Source organism: Lissotriton helveticus, chromosome 3_1 (genome assembly GCF_964261635.1).
Source record: "Lissotriton helveticus chromosome 3_1, aLisHel1.1, whole genome shotgun sequence".
Taxonomy (NCBI): Eukaryota; Metazoa; Chordata; class Amphibia; order Caudata; family Salamandridae; genus Lissotriton; species Lissotriton helveticus.
Genome location: NC_136061.1, coordinates 1043400316 through 1043422855, shown reverse-complemented (window position 1 = coordinate 1043422855; position 22540 = coordinate 1043400316). Strand labels below are relative to the sequence as shown.

General features: G+C 45.8%; 1 protein-coding gene and 1 long non-coding RNA gene across 2 annotated transcripts in view; one reads left to right on the top strand and one right to left on the bottom strand.

The window, feature by feature from the left end:
• MYO3B (myosin IIIB) overlaps window positions 1-22540 on the top strand; it is a 2563893-nt gene that overhangs the window by 900956 nt on the left and 1640397 nt on the right. The gene's annotated exons all lie outside the window — the stretch shown is intronic.
• LOC144823243 (uncharacterized) lies at window positions 2660-5272 on the bottom strand. The gene is made up of 3 exons (XR_013608757.1): window positions 5133-5272; window positions 4942-5040; window positions 2660-4582 (listed from the first exon to the last, which is right to left on the bottom strand). It is a non-coding gene; the product is annotated as an uncharacterized LOC144823243 (long non-coding RNA).

Here is a 22540-nt window from a genome sequence, read left to right as displayed (position 1 = left end):
CCAGATGCAGTTTGGATAAAAAAAATACAAAATAAAATTAAGTTGGGGAAATTGAGGAATGGTCATATGGTTTTACCGGTAACTTTTTGCATAGTAGGTTGATCCACAAAAATAGTATGCCATTAACCCTGCCAGTATCTTCAGGTAGCAGAGATCTATGCTGCGTGTTCAGAAAAGGTTATTTTCTCTTGTATATAAGACACTTCCTTGTGAGCCAGTGCAATTTTGTACGACAACTAGTGATCTTGGAAAATATACTCGACAAAACCCACAAAGCCATCTGTGCATTTAAGTTCAATTTATACTTTTTGTGGAATAATTACTGCTATCAATGGCATGATTAATTGCATTTCCAGGGTGGAATGGGTAAGCCCCAATTCATCTTTTCAAATTCAATATCTACCTCTCAAGTCATGAAATTTCTATGATGCTAGTAACCCTTATGCACCACAGGAGATAGCGTACACCACAAACACCACAGCAAAATATACACTAAGAGCAGCTGGAATTTTTTCAAATAGATTGTGTTCTAATTGAATCAATTTAAAATGCTCATAACTGTTGTCCCCTGTAGCTCCTGAAGTTGCATCAGAGCTTCCTTTGAAAAAGGTGCGAGGGCCCAAGGTATTTCTCAGGCAACCATGTTTTGTAGCATCCATTGCCCCTGTCAACTCTGCAAAATACTAACCATCACACAACACAAGTGTGACTGCAAGGATGACCTGTACCAGTTGGTTTTAATATTTATTTTAAGTATATTCAATATTTTAGTTCTGCTCACAAATAGACTGACAGTACCACCATGTGGTAGACGGTTATAAATAAGCGCTGGTACAGAAAAATAGGTGTCAGTGCCAAGTACTGGCAAACACCAGCACAATTTTAGCACTGAACAACCTGCTCCCATCTTCACCAAATTTTGAATTAAAAAGCCCTTCAAAATGAGACTGCTCATCATGCACGTTCGTTCTTTTCCTCGGATATTGATAACTCCTTCCATGTAAATTAGAGAACCATTGAATAAATGATTTATCTCAGCCACTGAAATCCTCCATAAGAGAGTGCCTACCTCATACAATTCTTGTTGATAAAAAAAACATTGCTTGCTAATTTGACCTTAGTACTTTTGAAACATGTTTTGAGCTCAACATGCTGGTTCCCATCAACCGGCAGAAGCTCCACCATTGGAGACATATTGGTTTCCCCAGATCTAAATGAAGTAGGGGAACTGCAGGTTTGGTGGAATGTGAGGATCATCAATTTATGCAAAAAGCACAAATGACCCCATAAGTTTGTTGATGCACTATGTGAAGTATGACATGTATGCATTTTTAAAAGTGTAATTGAGGGCTCAATTGATTTTAGTTTAGCAAGCCCCATTTCTATTTCTGATGATGTTTTGTTGTTGCAGAACTTTACACACACACCCTTGATATTGATATACAGCCACTTGACTCGGTAGCGCACCCAAACCAACGGACCACGCACGCAACCTGGGCTTCATCCTGGACTCCTCCCTCTCCATGACCAGAATAGTCAACGCCGTCTCCTCGTCATGCTTCAACATCCTGCGCATGCTTCGTAAGATCTTCCGGTGGATCCCCACCGAGACCAGGAAGACGGTCACCCAGGCCCTCGTCACCAGCCGCCTGGACTACGGCAACTCCCTCTACGCCGGAACCACCGCCAAACTCCAGAAGAGACTCCAGCGGATCCAGAACGCCTCAGCACGACTCATCCTGGACATCCCCCGGCGCAGCCACATCTCCGGACACCTGAAAGATCTGCACTGGCTACCGGTCAACAAGAGAATCACCTTCCGTCTCCTCACCCACGCACACAAAGCCCTGCACAACCAAGGCCCAGGATACCTCAACAGCCGCCTCAACTTCTACGCTCCCACACGCCAACTTCGATCGACCGGCCACGCCCTCGCCGCCGTCCCCCGCATCAGAAGAGCCACCACAGGAGGAAGGTCCTTCTCCTACCTGGCCGCCAAGACCTGGAACTCCCTCCCGAACCACCTCCGCCTGACCCAGGACCACCTCGCCTTCAGGAAACAGCTCAAGACCTGGCTGTTCGAGCAGTAGCGGACCTCCCCTCCCCTAGCGCCTTGAGACCCACCGGGTGAGTAGTGCGCTTTATAAATGCTGTGATTGATTGATTGATTGATGGTGATTTTATCTAGCTCTAATGGATTCTCATTGTATAATCTTAAAGTCTTTTAATGGCGATCGCCCCAAGGCATATCACCAGTGCAGATTGAAGGATCTGATGCAGGTGGATACCCCGCATTGTCAGGCACATATGTACACCCAGAGACATAGACAGGAGAATATCCAAATTGCTAGACATTACTGGACTAGACATTAACGACCTCTAGGTCAATTTCTTTGTTCACACTGAAAATACCCGAAGAAGATATGTGTGATTATTTGTGATGGTGCTATGCCTAGTGGAGTCATTTTATTCTCAACATTTCAACTAGTCTGTACGAGAGGGTATACTTTGAGTTGGGAGACAGGAGCCTAGTTCTTTACTGGCGCTGGTACTCTACACTACCCTCAGTTCAGTCTTTGTCACCACGGTCCTTTCTCTGACGGCGATGAAGGTGAGGACCGCGACCGTAAACATAGGATGTTAAAGCCAGATCCTGGTTACATAAGTCTTTATTTTGATCAAATACTTAGCCACATGAGATCTTGGGGTACAATATGAATAAAAACACAACAAACAAACATGAGGTTGCATAAGAACACAAGAATAAGTAAAGTATGGATATCAGAACAGTGTATATGATATTAGGTATTGCGTGAAAAAAACCAAAATCAGACTAACCAGTAGAAGAAGAAGAAAACTATACTAAAAGAGAAATAAAGGGCTAGACCCTAAACTAAAAACGAAAATTGGAAGGGGAAGGGACATTGAAGAACATAGGAATCCTGTGGCACATCCTTTTAGTGTCACTTGTTGCTCACGCACATTCGAAGAAAGGTTACAGGAATGGGTTGGAATGGGGTGAAAGGAACCTTTGGGGGATGGTCATTGGTTTGGTGACTTGCAGGCTTGCAGCTTTCTTTACAGAATCAGTCTAGATCTAGCCGCAGCCCCTGATTAGTTTGCACTTCACAGTTTTCTTCCTAAAGAACCTTCTGGAGCATAGTCCACAAAGTTCTTATGGGTTTGCTGTCCTCACTGCCAATGATAAAGCAACCACGGCCTTTTCTGTTTCACTGTTGCGGTTCTGGAGGCCTTTAGCCAGACCTCATTCATATTAACGTCTTCATTGCAGAAGCCTCCCATGGCTCCCATTTTGACTCTTTGTGGACATTAGTTATTGTGATGTTCTAAGGAGCTGACATCTTGCATGGATTTGGTTGTCCTTCACTGGTGTCATTGCATATATGGGTCTCACTGTGAATCTACTCTCTGAACAGAGATTAAAGGGATTAGAGCAAACTGTGGTGGAAATTATTTAACTGCATTTTATGCAAATAGCCTGGGTTGGAAAACTAGGTGGAAAGAGTGTTTTGCTTTCATGTGCTGCACATTTTCTTTTCTGAATTTGAGGATAGGGCATTCCACTGGGATCTGGTGAAAGAGGTATTGAAAAAATTGTGCGTAAATCCACTATGAACTTATTTATTGAGTTGATGACTGCCGACAAAGACCATCCAACTGATGTAACTATTTCCCCAACCAATGCATGACTGTGGAGCATATGATACTGAGTCCCGCATTCCAATTGTTGCATGATCTTTGCGTGGTAATACTGCTCCCGGCCATCCTGATACTAGGGGGTGAGGTCATTTTCAGGTGTGGTATTACTGCACTATTTCGAATTACCCTCTGATGAAAGGGAAATTACCATGGAATTTCATGCTTCTACTCTGAATTCAAAACTAAACTTTTACAAAACGATGCCTATGGTAATAGTTCTGTAAATCCTTAATAGAACAGATACCATAAATTAACTGTCTTCAGTTTTCTCAAAAATACTTCATGAATTAATCTAAATATCACTCTTATCTTGCTTCATCCATTCGCTATCAATTAATTCAATAATTCAAGTACAGCCAAACTTGGTTTTATAACTTGTTTTAGTAAACCAAAAGAAATGAACAGCATCAAAAGAGAAAATGAATTTTCTCTTTTTATGCTGTTCATTTCTTTTTTACATTTGTTTTTTTGTACATGTATACATTTTAGTCATTTTCTGAACATATATACATTTTTATACAATATACACAATATTTACAAACAAAAAAAGAAAGTACAAAATACTAAAGAAATTTTCCTCCTGAACCCTTTATCTGGTTCCAGTGCCCAATTATTTTAAACAAGGACAGGTATGGCAAGTAATTATCAGACCTTATTCCTTTGTCTTGGTCATCACAATGTTTCAAACAAAAGCCTGGGAAGAAACAGCCCTTTATACTTCCTCTTCAAGTTAAGGCTCTCAGAAAACAACTTCTTTAATTCAGTTAAATATTTTAGTGATGCCAATATGAACTACAGTCGACGCGTTTCAGCCTGTATGTATTTAGGCCTCCTCAGGACTTGGGCAGCAAACTTATATATTCTACAGGAATATAAAAAAAATGAAAAACAATATATTACATATATACAAATTTCTAGGACTTACATGTCACGATATAATACACCATATCATTAGTTGACCATCCAGACATAGATTTAAACCAATCCCTAGAGGTATAGAGGCAACAGATTATATACAAATATCACCCAAATGTGCGCAAAATTAAATGTCTTAATGATCAAAGATGAGGAAAGAACGTAGAAAACAAACCGTTTCCATTCACCACCACATAATTATTACCAAAACCATAAATCAAGGAAAGTGCCCAGTAAAAACTGACTCCAGTGTATAGACCATACTGGAAGAACCCGAACTGCTAAAGCCACATTATAAATACCTACAGCAATGTCACGGTGGCTCTGAACGTTGCACCGGAAGGACAGCGTAGCCTGCCCAGCCGGGCTGGCTGCCTGCTAATTGTACGACCCCACCTCGAGTCTCTGAGAACACAAAACATGAGTCCCTCCGTAAGAATCACTCTTAAGTTCGTCGTGCTTAAAATAAAAAAAAACGGGCATTTCCGGTTACTGACCTTAATTAATTTGAAAGCCAAGCGTCTCGTAAGTCAACGCTGTCAGGACACTATGGCAAACGCTCTACGACCATGTCTCGTGCTCAATAGTAAGCACAAATGTTCTTGAACTCTATATCTTAAATAGAGTTCTCCTTCCGTGTACGCGCGCACTCTTCAAACAAAACGTGACGCGGTAACACAGGAGCTGCCGTCATAGAAAATGGACTCATTACTCTCCCGGACTGATCCTCGGCTAAAGGTGGAAGACAGACTATGAATAGACTTTGAATGAGCAGTTGGCAATACTTACAGAGGGTCCCTAACAAGTAGGAATCCCTAATTCTATAAATAAACCACCTGAAACATGTTATGAAAATTAAAAATATAATAAACAAATGAAAATAAAAATTAATAAAATGAAAGAATACAACTAATACGGACTCAGGGGATTCTAAAATAAGTGATGGTCAAGCACTTATAATAAGTAATAATTACTAAAGACGCGCCCAATCTTACACCGCTCCTGGAATACAGGGCGAAAACACACATTTATCACTACCAAATAATACAATTAGTGTAGACAATATACCTTATATCCCCGTGTGTTGCCTCACCTCGTACATTCTGAATATTCAATATTACAATCGAACAATTCCCGATAGATATTACCAGACCACAAGTGTACAAATTTGCAGAAACCACCATTTTTTTTTTCATAATAGTAGTGCCCAGATCTCATCCCTGTCATTCAGGCCAGATTTTGACGTCTGATATTTCTCTATCATCCTAGCCTCTAGATGATTGAGTTTGGTTTCGGTCTCTCCCTTATTCAAATTACTGACACTACATAGTACTGTCCACTGTATATCCTTTTCTGAATTCAACATACAATTCCCACATTCTGGGCTTCTTCCTGGAGACAGATTCTACCAAGTTACCTGACAAATGTAGCCTCAGAAGACCTCAGTAGTTCTGTAATGTCACATTTGGAATTACAGTACAACCCCGAATTCCTATTCTGCTGGCTATTCCTGTTGCAGCCAAAGTGGGAGTTCCAAGAATGTCTCAATTATAGAATTCCTCTACAGTTCAGCACACGGAGATTCTCCACCTATGGACATTTGATTGTTTGAAATCAGTTACTGATTTTCAGTCAAGTATTCTGTTTTAAAATGTTTAAATCCACCATACTTCTCCCACCAGAGCTTCATTTCACCTGCAGTGGTAGATCTAATGCACTTGATTTTTGGAAAGCCTGGAGCTACAACAGGGCGACGCTAAGCAGCATCCTCGTATCCTATTATTGAGCGAGTGCCAGATAGCATATAGAATATCAAACATAGCCCCATCACCATTGGAGGTGAAGAAGGTTTGCAAAAGGTCCTGTTGTCTAAGGAGCTGAAACGTCTTGCACTGGCCTAGGATGGAAGTTCAGGTCCCAGATGAGTAGGCAGGCACATAAGGAGTTCATATGTCAATCTTTTATGATTCTTACTCTTTCAGTTCACAGATTGGCACTTGCTTCCTGGATTTACATGTGCTTTTTTCTTAATAGGGATTTTCTTTCAGATCATAATTTAGGTCCAACCTAGTCCTATCCTTGCATTGTAGAGTCCGTTTTAATCATCCGCAAAGAAAGAAACATAACATTTTCAAAGAGTTTAGTAGTTGTGTGCCTGACTTTAGTGGCTGACTGGCTGCTCGAAATCACACTGACCGACTAGCTTTACAGCTCTATAAGTAACTCTATTCCAGATGTGGAAAAACTAAAAAAATCAACACAAAACCCAGGAGCAGTTAAATGACCCCAAACGTCTCTCTAGCAATGAAATATCCATAAAGCACCCACCTTCCATCGTGAAACCATCAGTGACAGAGTTGTCTGGGAAATTAGGCACTGGTCTTCCGGACCAGAAGAACACTTATTCTGACCTGCATAATGCACTAACATTAGGCCTGGGTGTAATTTTTGTTCCGCTGGTATAATCAAGCATAATTTCTGGAATGTCATGTTACGTTTATCACGCAAAATTCCCAAAATTAACCAATGTGTACATTTCACAATATTATAAATAATTTCCTGTCACTTTCACAAAAATCGGCATAGTTATGCAAAAGAAAACCATGCAAATTTCTCACACCCCTACCTAAAATCCAATTACTGAGACTTTTACATGGATGTGCCCCTATCCTGACATTCACCATGCACTGATATTCCAGCAGTGAGGCCTTCTGAAAGTTTGATATACAATGCTGTCCCATGGCTGAGGCTTGCTTGAAGGCCTGTAATTGTGCCTCTACCCCCAACCCCATATCCTCTGCTATCCTAGTGCTGAGAAACTCTTACAGCTCCTGCAAAGCATCTCTATTCTGAACGTCACTGTGCAGTAGAGTCTCAGTAAGAAAACATCCATCAAGGCCTGACAGTGCACCTGCACGCACTAGTATCCCTGTAGCGAGACATCCACAGGACCGTGACAGTAGCGTCCGTGTCTACCTCCCATCCTACACCTGTATTCAGAGACATCCATCAAGCTCTCACAGTGACCCTACATTTTCACTTCCACCATGCATTAAACAATCTACAGTTCCTTCAAGCTGTCCTTATCTTTTCAAATGTAACATGCACTGCTATCCCACTTTAAGACATAGGAAATCCATATGGTGCACTTTTATTCTGACATGAAAGAAGCCCTATTCCAGGACTGAAACAGTCACAAGGCCTGACCTGCATCTTGTACCGATATCCCAGTACTGAGACACTGACAAGGCTCTCACCTCTGTACTGACCCGCAGGATTGCATCACTATCCTGAACCAGCTGCATATTTCCGGTATTAAACCTGGATAAACATTACTGCTGTCTGTCACTGTGTTTTCTTCTCATTCTGTCTTCCTCTCTTCTTGTCAGTGTTTTCTCACTCTGCCATGTTCACTCTGTCGCTGTACTCCCGCTTTTTGTCTCATCTAGTATAACCCTCTGCTCCTCTCTGTCACAATCCTCCCACCAGGGTCAGATTGGCCTATAAGGCAATCAGGCTATGCCCGATAGGCTGGTGCCACAGATCAGTATGTGTGCCAGTTTTTTTAAAAGTTTGTGGGCCTGTTTTGTGTTGATTTCACTGATATGAAAACAAACATGGCCGCCAACCAGCACAAAGGCATGCAGTCTCCGATTTTTTGCATAATACTCATACATCGTGCCTTTACAAGTTCAAAACTGGCCTGATTTTCAAACGTGAGGCCTCTTTTATAGCTATCTGGTTCACTAACATGGGCCACTTTTATTAGGTCTATTTTTTGGCCCATCTGACCCTGCCTCCCATTTTTTTTTCTGTCTGTTCCCCTCTCTCCACAGCTCTCTCTTGAGCCCTGTGTACATTTCACAATCACTAACAGAAGCACACTTAAGAATAACAGCGCAGCAGTAGAGTAACATGCACTGTTTTGACAGTCTTTAGAAGATGCACACACTGAACACTTAGCCTGCCTATATTATTTCCAAAAGCAGACATGTAGTTAAGCAAATGGCAGTGTGACGTCGCAGTGCTATAATGACACTAGGGAAAACAACGGAGTGAGTGACTATAAGCAGAGTCACTGGAGTAATGGAGCAGTGGAGAATCAAACAATGTAATAAAAATGGCACAAAAAGGCTAATTATGCAGTACATTCTTTTGCAGCATTATTTGACTATTTTGTCATTTTAAAATATGTCGAAATCTGGACAAACATTTCACCATATTGGCACCAGTTTAACACCTGAATACAGCAATCAGCAAGTGTAATTTGACCAGCTGGCCTTTGACCTAATGCAGTGGCGGCTCCTCCGCTATGGCGGAGGACCGTCGCCTCACTGCTTTCTGGCAGTGCGAGAAGCAAAAAACATAAAATGGTAATAACTTTCAGTTATTACCATTTTATGTTTCCTTTGCAGGCCGGCTGGTGGGCGAGGCTGCTCTGCTAACAGAGCAAAGCAGGGGAGGAGTGGTTTGCCCACTCCCAAGTGCGCAGTGACTGTTTGGTCGGCACTCTCAGGCCACCCAAATCAGTCATGCTCACTTTCCCCTTCTCCATGCAGGCTGCAATACAGCCTGCATGGAGAACATGCCCACTCCTCCAGCCCCTGGCTGAGTGCCGTGTCATGGTGCTCACTCAGACCAGACACAACTTTGCATTGCAGCGTTGTGATTGTCTTAGGGGAGGGAGCCTGGCTGCCGGCTTCCTGTTCCAGGAGCGGAGACAGGAGAGCAGGAGCAGAGATGCGGGACCTGGTGGAAAGGTAAGTTACTTTTTTCCCTTTATGCTCCCACCCATGCGAACCCCCTGTGCCCGCCTCCCACCCGTGAGCCATGCTGCCCACAACTGCCCTAATGATTGTAAAACATGCACTGAGGCAATTTGAGGAAATCACTCTACTGTACCACTGAATCTGACCTGCAGTAGTTAATTTCTCCAAGGGATTTCATAGAGGTAGCTTGCACCAGCCCATTTCTCCTGTTAGCCACCCTAAAACAGAACCAACTACTAACCTTGAAAGTGAGACAAGGATATGGAGTAATGACCAGAGCTTAAAATAACAATGAAGGGAGGTAGAGTAAAAGATAGGATTCCTACTCCACAGGCACTGATAAATAAACAAGGAGAATCCTACTTCCAGTGTGCACCACAAGGATGGGGAACACTCAGTGTTGTGTAAAATACCCCTCACACACCAACAGGCCCCTTGGTGTCATGCTTCATCATCGGGGTCTTCGCACCCCGCTAAGGGGATGCGGCACGCTACGACCTGCGACTACGCGGGAGCGTTAACAAGTAATGACTATGTGTGGTGTGTGTTGAGTGCACGTGAGGGGATTAATGTGAGTGAAGGGTGTAGTGAAAAATTTAAAAAGTACCTGGCTAGTGGGTGTCGTGAAAAAACTTTATTCCATACCCCTAGCTGGTGCTATTAAAAAGGTGTGCAAAAACGAGGTTCAATGTCTTAATTAGGGGCATAACCTCTGGTGTGCGTCGACATGTTTCGGAACTGGTGTTCCTTCTTCAGGACGGGGCACAACTTCCCAACCCTACTCACGTATTTCTATTTAAAAAGTGTTATTCTACTTATCAAAAAGTGATAATAATCTCACGAAGGCTAACAATGTGCCTACAGCGGTATGTTCGGTTCATGCAATTGCATGCCCTGAAAAAAAGAAAAATTTACTTTTAGTTTGGTTGTCAAATAGGACTGGCTCAGACAGGTGCAGTCACCTGGAGCCCCAAACAGTCAAATTGACCTGTAAAAAAGAGGGACATACATAACACACAACATATAAGACACACTAGAAGGTTTTTAGTATATATTTTTTCTTTTGGACATACTCATAGTCACTGTTGTGAATTGCGTCATGAGCATATCCAGAAACATCAGGGTAGGTAGGTGGATCCACAATCTGTGAGGGTAAAGAAGTGGTTTCAGTACTGTTACTCCTATTACTCACTGTTGGACTCCACACTAGATCTGGATATCTGAGAGTTGTGTTCGTGTTTCCATTGTATACTCACGAAATCCGCCTAAATTAGCCTCCTTCTACCACCCTGTGCTGCTCCGCCGTGAATGCGATAGCGAGCAACATTGCGGTATATATTGGGTATTTAGGTGGTGTCTCATTCGTTAATTAGCGGAAATAGGAAGATGGCCTTAAAAGGCACATCCGTGTACCCGCCTATCATGTTCCTTTACACACTCTCAGTGTGTCATGTATCCTTGTATCATTGGATGATTGCCGGGTTTCTTTGCAGACCAAATATGGAGTGTCCGCTTCCCTACCTATTGCGAGCCCGGACATCAGTACTTGTCGACCAAGGTCCTACTACGCATGCCTCGTTGTTGAACTGGTTTTAAACCAGACGCGCATGCGCCTTTAGCTGTTGTTGTGCCCTTGATTTGCTAATTACCAGCGCATGCGCGGATGCGTCCCACTGATCGTGCGGTGTATCGGAAACACTGTTGCTTTCCACCAACTAGGAATATTGTTTTTACCTCCATTCCGGGTCATTCCATCGGGCCATCATTTTGCAAAAGGCATGCGCATGCGTATCTCGTGTTTAGTGCGCCTTGGTTTACTAGTTACCAGCGCATGCGCAGATGTGTGAATCGCACTGATCTTGTGCGATGCATCTGGATAAATGTTGCTTTACTCGAACTTTGAGTGTTATTTATTACTTATTTACTTCAGATCCGGGGCATCATTTAATCTGTTTGTCATTCCAGAAAAATTGAAAAAAAATTGGGAAAAAAAGGGGGGGCATGTACCCAAAAAAATTATATATATATTAGTACTGTCCTGGTCCATTTGTGTGCGTGTTTTTATTCCTTTTCCATGACTATTTATACCATTCTAAGGGTAAAAGACATATCAGAATCATATTGGTTTTATAGGTTCTTATTTACCCAACCCAAAGGAATGGTAAAATGAAATAATGAAATGTTTTCCATTATGGTCCAGTGATTTGGCTCCACGGAATGTCATCATTAAGACCTGCGACATGGGTTCCCAAGCGAAATACCCACCGTTGTTCTTTCTGGAACAGGCCTGTGTCAGATGTTAGACTTTCAATAACCGTCCAACGCAAATCATTGATACAATGCTGAAATTCCAAAAAATGTGACGCCATCTTGGTGGTCGTTTTTTTACAACGTATGTTGCTTTTATGTTCACCAATCCTCACTTTGACAGGCCGGGTGGTCATGCCTATATATTCCAAACCGCATGGGCACGTTATCATGTAAACCACGTTCTTCGTGTTACAATTAGAGAACTGGCGTTGTTCCCATGATGTGCCATTACTAAAGGTTAGGGTTTTGCTTTTTTGGGTTTGATGACAGCAACTGCAATTGCCACAGGGGAAATGTCCTTGAACCCCAGTCACATTCTGTCTTCCTGTGGGGTTTTGTCGTGGCCTGGTATGTACCAGCATGTCTTTGATGTTTCTGCCCCTCCGGTGTGCAAGCATTGGTTTCTCAAAATCCAGGTCTCCACAGTTCAGTATTCCCCAATGTTTGTTTATGACTTTCGATACCTGGTTTGATATGGATGTATATGTCGTAACGCAGATTGGTCTTTTGTTTGATCCCTTATCCTTTGGATTGTCTTCTAGAAGTGCCTCCCTGTGGTTGTCCCTTGCGCGCTTCATTGCTTTTTCAATGGTTTTGACAGGGTATTGTCTTTGTATCAGTTTGGTTTTCAAATCTTTTGCCTGATTGTTGAATTGGTTCAATTCTGTGCAGTTTCTTCGGAGTCGTAGGAATTGACCATACGGTAGATTCTCCCTAAGGTGTCTGGGATGGAAACTATCGTATCGTAACAAACAGTTTCTGGAGGTGGGTTTAAAATGGGTGGTACTTTTCAGCCTTCCCTCTTCCGTGTATATATTCAAATCCAGGAAGACCATTGATGTGTTGGAGATAGTACTGGTGAATTTCAGGTACTCATTTTGGTTGTTGAGCCAGGTTACAAAACTAGTGGCACTATTTATATCCCCATTCCATATGATGAAGATATCATCTATGTACCGTTTCCAGGTGTCAATCTGGGAACGGTATGGGTTATCTTCATGTAGGATTTTATGCTGTTCCAAATGGTGGACGTATAGTCCCGCTAGACTTGGGGCAAAGGTGCTACCCATGCTTGTTCCATGGGTCTGTAGGTACAGGGTGTCTTTGTATTTGAAAAAATTGTCTTTCAAAGCCATGGCGATGCATTCTAGGACCAGATTCCTTGGTGTCTGGTACTTCCATGCATTGCTGTAGAGGACTTCCTCTATGATCTGTAGTGTCTCCTCATGAGGTAAGCTCGTATATAAGCTCTCCACATCGAGGCTTAGTAGGAGCTGTGTGGATGGATCAAATTCCTTCTCTTCCAGTAGCTGTAGTACCGCTTTGGTGTCTTTCAAATACGTGTTTGTGGATTGTACCATTGGTCTGAGGAAAGCGTCAGAGAATTTGGACAAAGGCTCCAGAATGGACCCGATCCCGGAAACAATGGGTCTACCCGGTGGACTTTCGATGTTTTTATGTATCTTCGCACTAAACACGAGATACGCATGCGCATGCCTTTTGCAAAATGATGGCCCGATGGAATGACCCGGAATGGAGGTAAAAACAATATTCCTAGTTGGTGGAAAGCAACAGTGTTTCCGATACACCGCACGATCAGTGGGACGCATCCGCGCATGCGCTGGTAATTCGCAAATCAAGGGCACAACAACAGCTAAAGGCGCATGCGCGTCTGGTTTAAAACCAGTTCAACAACGAGGCATGCGTAGTAGGACCTTGGTTGACAAGTACTGATGTCCGGGCTCGCAATAGGTAGGGAAGCGGACACTCCATATTTGGTCTGCAAAGAAACCCGGCAATCATCCAATGATACAAGGATACATGACACACTGAGAGTGTGTAAAGGAACATGATAGGCGGGTACACGGATGTGCCTTTTAAGGCCATCTTCCTATTTCCCCTAATTAACGAATGAGACACCACCTAAATACCCAATATATACCGCAATGTTGCTCGCTATCGCATTCACGGCGGAGCAGCACAGGGTGGTAGAAGGAGGCTAATTTAGGCGGATTTCGTGAGTATACAATGGAAACACGAACACAACTCTCAGATATCCAGATCTAGTGTGGAGTCCAACAGTGAGTAATAGGAGTAACAGTACTGAAACCACTTCTTTACCCTCACAGATTGTGGATCCACCTACCTACCCTGATGTTTCTGGATATGCTCATGACGCAATTCACAACAGTGACTATGAGTATGTCCAAAAGAAAAAATATATACTAAAAACCTTCTAGTGTGTCTTATATGTTGTGTGTTATGTATGTCCCTCTTTTTTACAGGTCAATTTGACTGTTTGGGGCTCCAGGTGACTGCACCTGTCTGAGCCAGTCCTATTTGACAACCAAACTAAAAGTAAATTTTTCTTTTTTTCAGGGCATGCAATTGCATGAACCGAACATACCGCTGTAAGCACATTGTTAGCCTTCGTGAGATTATTATCACTTTTTGATAAGTAGAATAACACTTTTTAAATAGAAATACGTGAGTAGGGTTGGGAAGTTGTGCCCCGTCCTGAAGAAGGAACACCAGTTCCGAAACATGTCGACGCACACCAGAGGTTATGCCCCTAATTAAGACATTGAACCTCGTTTTTGCACACCTTTTTAATAGCACCAGCTAGGGGTATGGAATAAAGTTTTTTCACGACACCCACTAGCCAGGTACTTTTTACATTTTTCACTACACCCTTCACTCACATTAATCCCCTCACGTGCACTCAACACACACCACACATAGTCATTACTTGTTAACGCTCCCGCGTAGTCGCAGGTCGTAGCGTGCCGCATCCCCTTAGCGGGGTGCGAAGACCCCGATGATGAAGCATGACACCAAGGGGCCTGTTGATGTGTGAGGGGTATTTTACACAACACTGAGTGTTCCCCATCCTTGTGGTGCACACTGGAAGTAGGATTCTCCTTGTTTATTTATTTGTAATGACCAGAGCTGCCTACTTTGGAGCTGGGGAACCAAGTTTGAGTCTCGGCGTCGGCTCAAGGTCCTGTGATTCTGGGCAAATCACTTAATCTTCCCATAAATGAATGTGTCCTTAACTGGTGCAATGAAATGTGCCGGTGTTGATGATTAAGTTCTGATGCTGAGCACCGGAAACTATACTCAAAATAAGCACTGCCGACCTGCCTTTGCACGGTCTGTGCATAATACCTCTACCCACTTCCTTTGATGTTTGCTTGCTCCATTCAACCCAGAGGAGGGGACAGTGGAGCAGTGGCGGCCGCCACAAATAAAGGTTGGTTGGGCGGGTGGAGGGAGTACAATAGGGGTGGTATTGCGGGGGGTAGTAATAACAGATTTAAAAAAAAACAAAAAAACGTAGCTTTATCCGCCAGCCGCCTCCAGCGTTGCGTCGGGTTCGCCGCCTTTCCTCTTCCTGGGTTAGCAGCCCCTGGGACAAACTCCCTTTCAATCCCCGTGCTGCAGCACGGGGATTGACCTGAGCAGGCTGAAGAGACGCCCTGCTCAGGTCAGGGAGTTTGTGGAGTTTCTCCAGCCCGGCTACTCAATGCAGCTGGGCTGGAGAAAACCTAAGTGACGTGTGTTTTGGTCTGCCTAAGACGGCAGGCCAAACACACATGAGCACTTAGGGAGTGAAGTGCATGTAGCACTCCTCCTTCCTCCTCCCATGCCCAGGCCCTGCCCCTCCCTACAGCGATGGCTAAGAGCTGGCAAATGCAAAATAAAACAATGAAAGAGCATCTTCTTATTTTACATTTGCTGACTATGAGCCAGGTAGTGGGGCAACACTCCTCCGCATAGGGGGGAGCCGCCACTGCAATGGAGGCAGTGACAGCCAGGACAACAGCGAATTCTAACATTGTGTGAGAAGTGCAGATGCAGCTGTGGGACTGGCAGGAGTTGTATGCAGTGGCAGTAGAAATCAGAGTGACTGAAGCAGGACTGGGAGGATATGACAGCAGCAGGAGCTGGATGCAGTGGTAGTAGCAGGAATGGAAAATAATGGGATCATTGGGAACCACGGATGTTGGTAGCAATCTTCCTAAGAATCATCAGCACTGCAGGGTAGTGACACCAGGGGCCGGATTATACAAGTGCCCCCGGGACACAATGGGCATTTGCGCCCCTTTGCGTGCCCCCGGGGAACTTTAGTATTACAGAAGGTGCTGCAGACACTTGTGAGGCCCCTTCTGTAATACCGATAGCGCTGGCGTACATAAAGCACCAGCGCTATCTTTATAGGGCATTCCCTTATTTGCATGGGGGCGTGGTCCCATGCAAATGAGGGAATCCCCTTGCCTCTGCACCTGCACCATATTACAAACACGGGCACAGAGGCAAAGAAGCTCTCAGGAGGCGCACTGACAGTGAGCCACCTAAAAGGTGGAACACTGTCAGTGCACCCCCTGATGACAGCCCTCTGGAGGGGGGAGAGGGGGTCCCATGGACCCCCCACACATCCCCTTGCAGGTGGGTCAGTCACTCACAGCACCCGCCTGCAAGGGGATCTCTATTCCCCTTTCAAAGTGCAGGTGGGATGCCACCTGCACCGTGAAAATACGGAGTGGCTTCAAAGCAGCTGCTCCATTTTCCACATGACTGCACTGACCTGGGTGCAGCGTATTCATCATAATATGGCGCATTTTCCTTCATTGTGCCGGGCTCACCTTTTAGAAGGTCCTCCGGGCACAATGCAGTAACATGGTATGTATAAATCGGCCCCAGGAGGAATGAGAGTGTAACAGCAGGTACACTGACCTGGAATAATGCCTGAGTGAGAGTGGCAGGGAAACAGAGAGGTTTGGGTCCTATCTCTGGCTAGCCTGGACCACTCCAATATATTCAACAGAAAAAGTGGCTAGACAGGGAATTTTTATTTTTTATTTTTTGTCACACCTAGTCGAAAAATTCCAGGTGGTTAGACTGTTTTATTTAAGTCTTTTTTTCTTTTTTTGAGAAAACTTTATACAATTTTATATATCATATATATATGAGTGAGATTGGCAACATCACACACACATGAATTTACTCACCTACCCATGCACTCAACTAGGTGAATCAAAATTCTGCTGTAGAAGTCTGTGTAACCAATAAGCAGGGTTTCCTTCAGCTATGCGATTTTGTGGCCACTGTGTTTTCTGCTTAGTTATGAAGTTTTTGCATTTGACATATAATCCATCATCTGATGCACAATCTGTAAATCATAAGAAAATAAATATTTCTCTGTCAATCAAATCAAAAGTTACTAAAAATATGGCAACACATTGCTGCGCAGTGGGAGGCTTTTAACAATGGTTGTTCTGGGGGTCTCACTATGCGACAGGTGCACTGTCCCTTTTTGTGCCATGGTGCACCTTTAACTAGGTGCACTGGGTGCAAACAGTGACAGTGTGCCCTATTACAGATGTAACGCTGCTCAAAGGACAGATGCAAACTCACAGCTGTCCTCAGTGCAGGGCATTGATGAAGGGTTTCAAAGAGTCATTCGGTTTTTCCCAGTGCAGGCAGCATGCGGACTACTTTACAAAGGGGGATAGAAATCCCCCTGCAGCTGAGTGCAGTGACTGAATGCACCCCCTGCAGAGGGATGTCTGGTGGGTCCATGAAGACCCCAGTTCTCTCCTTGACTGTATGCTACCTCTTTGAGGTGCAGCATCAATGTCCCTCTGGAAGGCCTCTTTGCCTCTGCCCGTGAACACCATAGTGTGGTGCAGGTACAGAAGCCCAGCTTTTCCCTCATTCACATGGGACCAATGCCCCCATGCAAATCAGGAAATTTCCCCTTAAGATAACGCTGGTGCTATATGTGCGCCAGTTCTAGCTGCATTACAGAAAGAGCCGCACAAGCATCTGCAGCGCCTTCTTATACTAGGGTACTATGGGAGTGCACAAAACGAACGAGCATGCACGACAGTTGCACCCCTGGGGCACTGCATGTATTAGCGCCCTTCCTGTCTCCTGATAGAGCGGAAACATAGCTCTGCTGCTTCCATGCTGTATATGGCATGCTAGGGAGGGGATCTTGCACTGTCCGACTGCTAGTCAGAGCCTTTCTGACCAACTTAGTCAGTTGGCCGTCCGACCAACCGATTACGAATATGGCAGTCGGAACGTAAACTGGCGGGTCATTCCGACTCGGTTCCGACCGGCTCTCAGAGTTTTCCTGTCAGTCGGAACAGCACCGTAATCCCCTATGGGATTACTATGTTGGTTTCTCACAGCCTTTCTGTGCCGGCATTTCCAACATGGAAAGGCTGTCAGAAAGCAACTTTGGGGGCACCTAGAAGGGCCTCCGCAGTCTACAGTCGGTGGTCGAGTGGTTACCTAGGGTACCCCCTGTAACACCCTGCACTGTGTTACACACACACACACATTTCTCTATAGAAGCCTGTATTACAGCCGGTTCAGCCGTAACACAAGCTCCAATAGAGAACAGTGGGAATCCGTCCGAACAGTGTTCGGTCGCATCGTAATAAGGCGGTCGGAACCGCCGACCTCAGCTCGGTAGGTCCTGAGTCCGAAATGGTGTCGGTCAAAGGCAACTCCAACTAACATCGTAATAAGCCCCATTTTTTTATTTTTAAAAAAAAAGATCTTTATTGTACAAAATGCGTCATTTACAGCTTACAACCCCTGGGGGCAAGCCGCGTGGATCAATCACCATATAAAATATTGTCAAGCGAACACAGCTGTATGGCCGACAACCCTGGGGTTCGGCGGCGTAATGTTGTAGCAGCACGTATATTCAATAAATCACATATCTCAATAAGTAAACGGGCCTAAAAGGTTTTGTCTGTTCGTAGAACAACAGTGATGTTTTGTCATCTTCATCATATGGATAACAGCCCGCTCCTATGAGTGAGTATTGTAAGTGAGTGTGTCAATAAGTTTTTCCCCATTGGGACGTGGGGCATTGAAGCTGAAAAGCAATCCTATGTAGTATCGCAAGTGCGTTAAAGGGCGTATGTCTATGCAGCTCACTATGTCTAGAAGGAGAGGCTCGTGTTGGCGGCAGCGGCCGGCAGGGACCGCCATGGCCATGGCTGGTACTTTTAGTGGTCCTGTTTATGTGTCTCAGTAGCGGTGGTGCGAGCACAATAGCCGGTATTGTGAAAACACAACCCGGATCTATCCTCCCGTCCTCAAGTAGTGCGTGCAGCAGTCATTCCCCTCAGGTCGTGTTCTTATGTTGTTGTGTTTTATTGGCTCTGAGGAGGAGGGGGCTTGACATGTCGGCCAGGATATGGTGTCTAAAGTCACTTGAGAAACGCGTACAATGTCTTCGTTAACAAAATCTAAAGAGCCTGGTCAGCGAACAGGACCAGCGTGTCAAAAAACATGTAAACCATAACGTGAGGGTATGTGCAAAGGGGGACAAAGTGTGGGTAAGTGTATCTATGCTTTTGAGGGAAAGGGAGGTAGTGTCGCAGCGTCAGTGTAGGTCCGGTGGTCGGGGAATGGGATGCATCATGTAAGTAGTTCCTTTGCGTAGGGGGGGGTTCCATCACAGGGGTGCATTGATGACTTCTTTAAAGTGCAGCCAGTGCGGCGGCCACGTCCAGGTCGCATGGTGAGGGTCCATTATGTGGAGGAGGAGGTAGGGCGAAAAGCGCTTTATCGCTGACAGCAGGGCTCGTGTCTTAGGCATTCCGGAGTATGGGTGGTTCGCAGGCGAGGCGCAGTGTGTTGGTCACAGTATGGCAGAGATGTAGTGGCGTAGGCCCCGACTTGAGCCACCCTTCCAGAGTGGGGGGGGGAGGGATGGGGGGAGCAGTGGACGCAAGTGCACTCCGCAGTATCCCTTGTGTGTATGTGAAGTTCGGATACGGACCCCTTCAAGTGATTCCCTGTTCCAGGCATTTCTGCTGAAAGGACTGAAGAATATCATCCCAGTGCTGTGCAATGGGGAATTTCCTAAGTCCCGCCGTCTCTTCCCGCCGTAGGACTGTGCCTTCCGCTCGTGCCCAGTTGGTGAGGGACATGTACCAGTGCCGCATATGTGGGGCACGTTGGCCTTCCACCGCTTGCTGAGCAGGCGTTTGGCCGTGATCAGCCCTAGGTCCCAGAACCGGGCCGGCACTTTGTTCGGCTTTGTGCGTTTATATAGTCCTAGGATGCAGGCCTCCCACGTTTTCGGCACATTTTCGTTGGTGCAGTGTGTAAGCAGCGCTGTTACCTCATCCCAATAGTGCTGGACATTGGGGCACAGCCAAAGCATGTGCAAGAGGTCCGCACCCACCAGGGAGCAACGTCCGCAGGCAGTATCTGTGACTGAAAAGTATCTATTTATCTTGTCAGGTGTGAGATAGGCACGGTGTAGTATGTAGAATTGTATGACCTTGAAGCGGGGGTTGCGCGGGATGTTAACCGGCCCAGTCAGCACCATCGCCCACTCCTTGTCTGTCCAAGTTCTCCCTCTGTCTGTCGCCCATTTCTCTCTCAACTGCGAGGTGGAGGGTTGCGTATGAATCAGGAGGGCTTGCGCTAGCCAATGCACTATGTGGGAACCATTGCCCATAACATAGAGGTATTGCATAAAGTAGTGTGTCGGTGGCTCCTCGGACATGTCGCCCCAGGCAGCAGTCAGCGTGCGGACAAGGGACGCGTGCAATAGGAATTGTCCATTCGGGAGGGTCGTACCTTCCGCGAGGTCCGCAAAAAAGAGAATGGTACCGTCAGTGTATAGGTCTCCTAGTGTTTCCACGCCCGCATTGGACCAGCTCTCCAGCATGGCGTCCGTCAGTACTCCAGTTATCCTGGGGGTACCCAACAGAGGGAGTATCGGGGCATACGGTATCGTCGCTCGGTTGAGTCGTAAGCATCGCTGAAAACACCTGTGCGCCACTGCTAGGTACAGCTGCGGGGGACGAGGAGCCCAGGTCAGCGGATGAAACACAGTGCACACTTGTAACTGAGACCAGGTGGTGACGTCCGTGGCGGCGTCCCCCAGGTTTTTAGCCATTTAGCCATCCCGAGACCCACTGCATCTGCGCCGCCAGATAATACAGCTCCATGTTGGGGACTGCCAGACCGCCCAAGTCAGTGGGCATGTACAACTTAGTCAACGCCACACGTGGGCTGCCTGTGTTCCAGATTAGGCCCCGGAGTAGGACCTCGAGGTCCTGGAATACCCTGTTGGGGACATAGGACGGGATATTGGCAAAGTAATACAAGAGCCTCGGTAGGACTATCATTTTGGCCAGTGTTACTCGGCTGGGCACATTCAGGGGTAAAGTCCTCCAAAATCCAATTTGCGCCCGAAAGGAGGCGAGCGCTCACATCAGGTTCCCCTCCAAGATATCCGTAGGGTTACGGTAAATGTGGATTCCTAGGTACCTGAACGCTGTGAGATACCATTGTAGCCTCTCGCCACCGATGTATACGTCGCTCTCGGGTACGTCCGGATCAAAGGAATAGGCTCCAGACTTAGCCCAGTTGACTCTCAAGCCCGACATCTCCTCAAAGGTGTGGAAAATGTCAGCGAGGGACTCCGGGACATTAGTCAAGTCTCTGACATAGAGGAGGAGATCATCTGCGTACAACGATATCACGTGGAGTCCATCCGCCATCGGTATTCCCCACTCCGCACCCCGGGCCCTGAGGATCGAGGCTAGGGGTTCCATGGCCAAGGAAAACAGCAGGGGTGACAGGGGGCAGCCCTGCCTGGTGCCTCTCCGTACGCGGATAGCGTCAGAAAGCAACGTACCAGTGCGGACCCAAACTGTGGGTCTATGGTACAGTAAGCCAACCATGGTCTCGTAGTTATCCCCCAATTCAAATTTCTCCATGACCGCCCTTAGGTATGGCCATTCCACCGAGTCAAATGCTTTCTCGAGGTCCAACACCAGGCACCCGGCGCGTGGCCAGTGGTGTGTTGCGTACTCCTGTATACGAAATAGGCAGCGGATGTTATAGGAGGTATGGCGCGTTGGTACAAAGCCATTTTGATCATGATGTACCAGGGTTGGGACCAGGGGAGCCAGCCTCCGGGCCAGGGTGGAAGCAAGGATTTTATAATCTGTGTTGAGGAGGGCCAGGGGACGGTAAGAGCCCAATTGCTCGCCATCTCTGCCACTACTGTATTGCCAGAAACCGGTCCCCGGAAGCTTGTTTCCTTTCCAGTAAAGAATTGGCTTGGTAGTTTGGTCTGCCTTGTTCCCATGATGCACTGGGCCAGGGACAGACTAATTTGCATGTAGCCAGGTTCTGAACTGGGATGGTGCAGTGAGCTAAAAAACGGTGATGGATCAAGCCCTGATCTCTTGACTGGGTAGGAGTGTTCTGCTTAATTCAGATACTCTGTCCATCACCACCCCCTTTTTGAATCGTTTTGGCCACCACAAGTGTGGAAGGGTATGCTCAGATGTGAGTCCCTTGCTCACTGCACCATCAGGATTCAAGCAAGCCGGGCCGAAGACGGCTGTAATGCCAGAAACCGGTCCCCGGAAGCTTGTTTCCTTTCCAGTAAAGAATTGGCTTGGTAGTTTGGTCTGCCTTGTTCCCATGATGCACTGGGCCAGGGACAGACTAATTTGCATGTAGCCAGGTTCTGAACTGGGATGGTGCAGTGAGCTAAAAAACGGTGATGGATCAAGCCCTGATCTCTTGACTGGGTAGGAGTGTTCTGCTTAATTCAGATACTCTGTCCATCACCACCCCCTTTTTGAATCGTTTTGGCCACCACAAGTGTGGAAGGGTATGCTCAGATGTGAGTCCCTTGCTCACTGCACCATCAGGATTCAAGCAAGCCGGGCCGAAGACGGCTGTAATGCCAGAAACCGGTCCCCGGAAGCTTGTTTCCTTTCCAGTAAAGAATTGGCTTGGTAGTTTGGTCTGCCTTGTTCCCA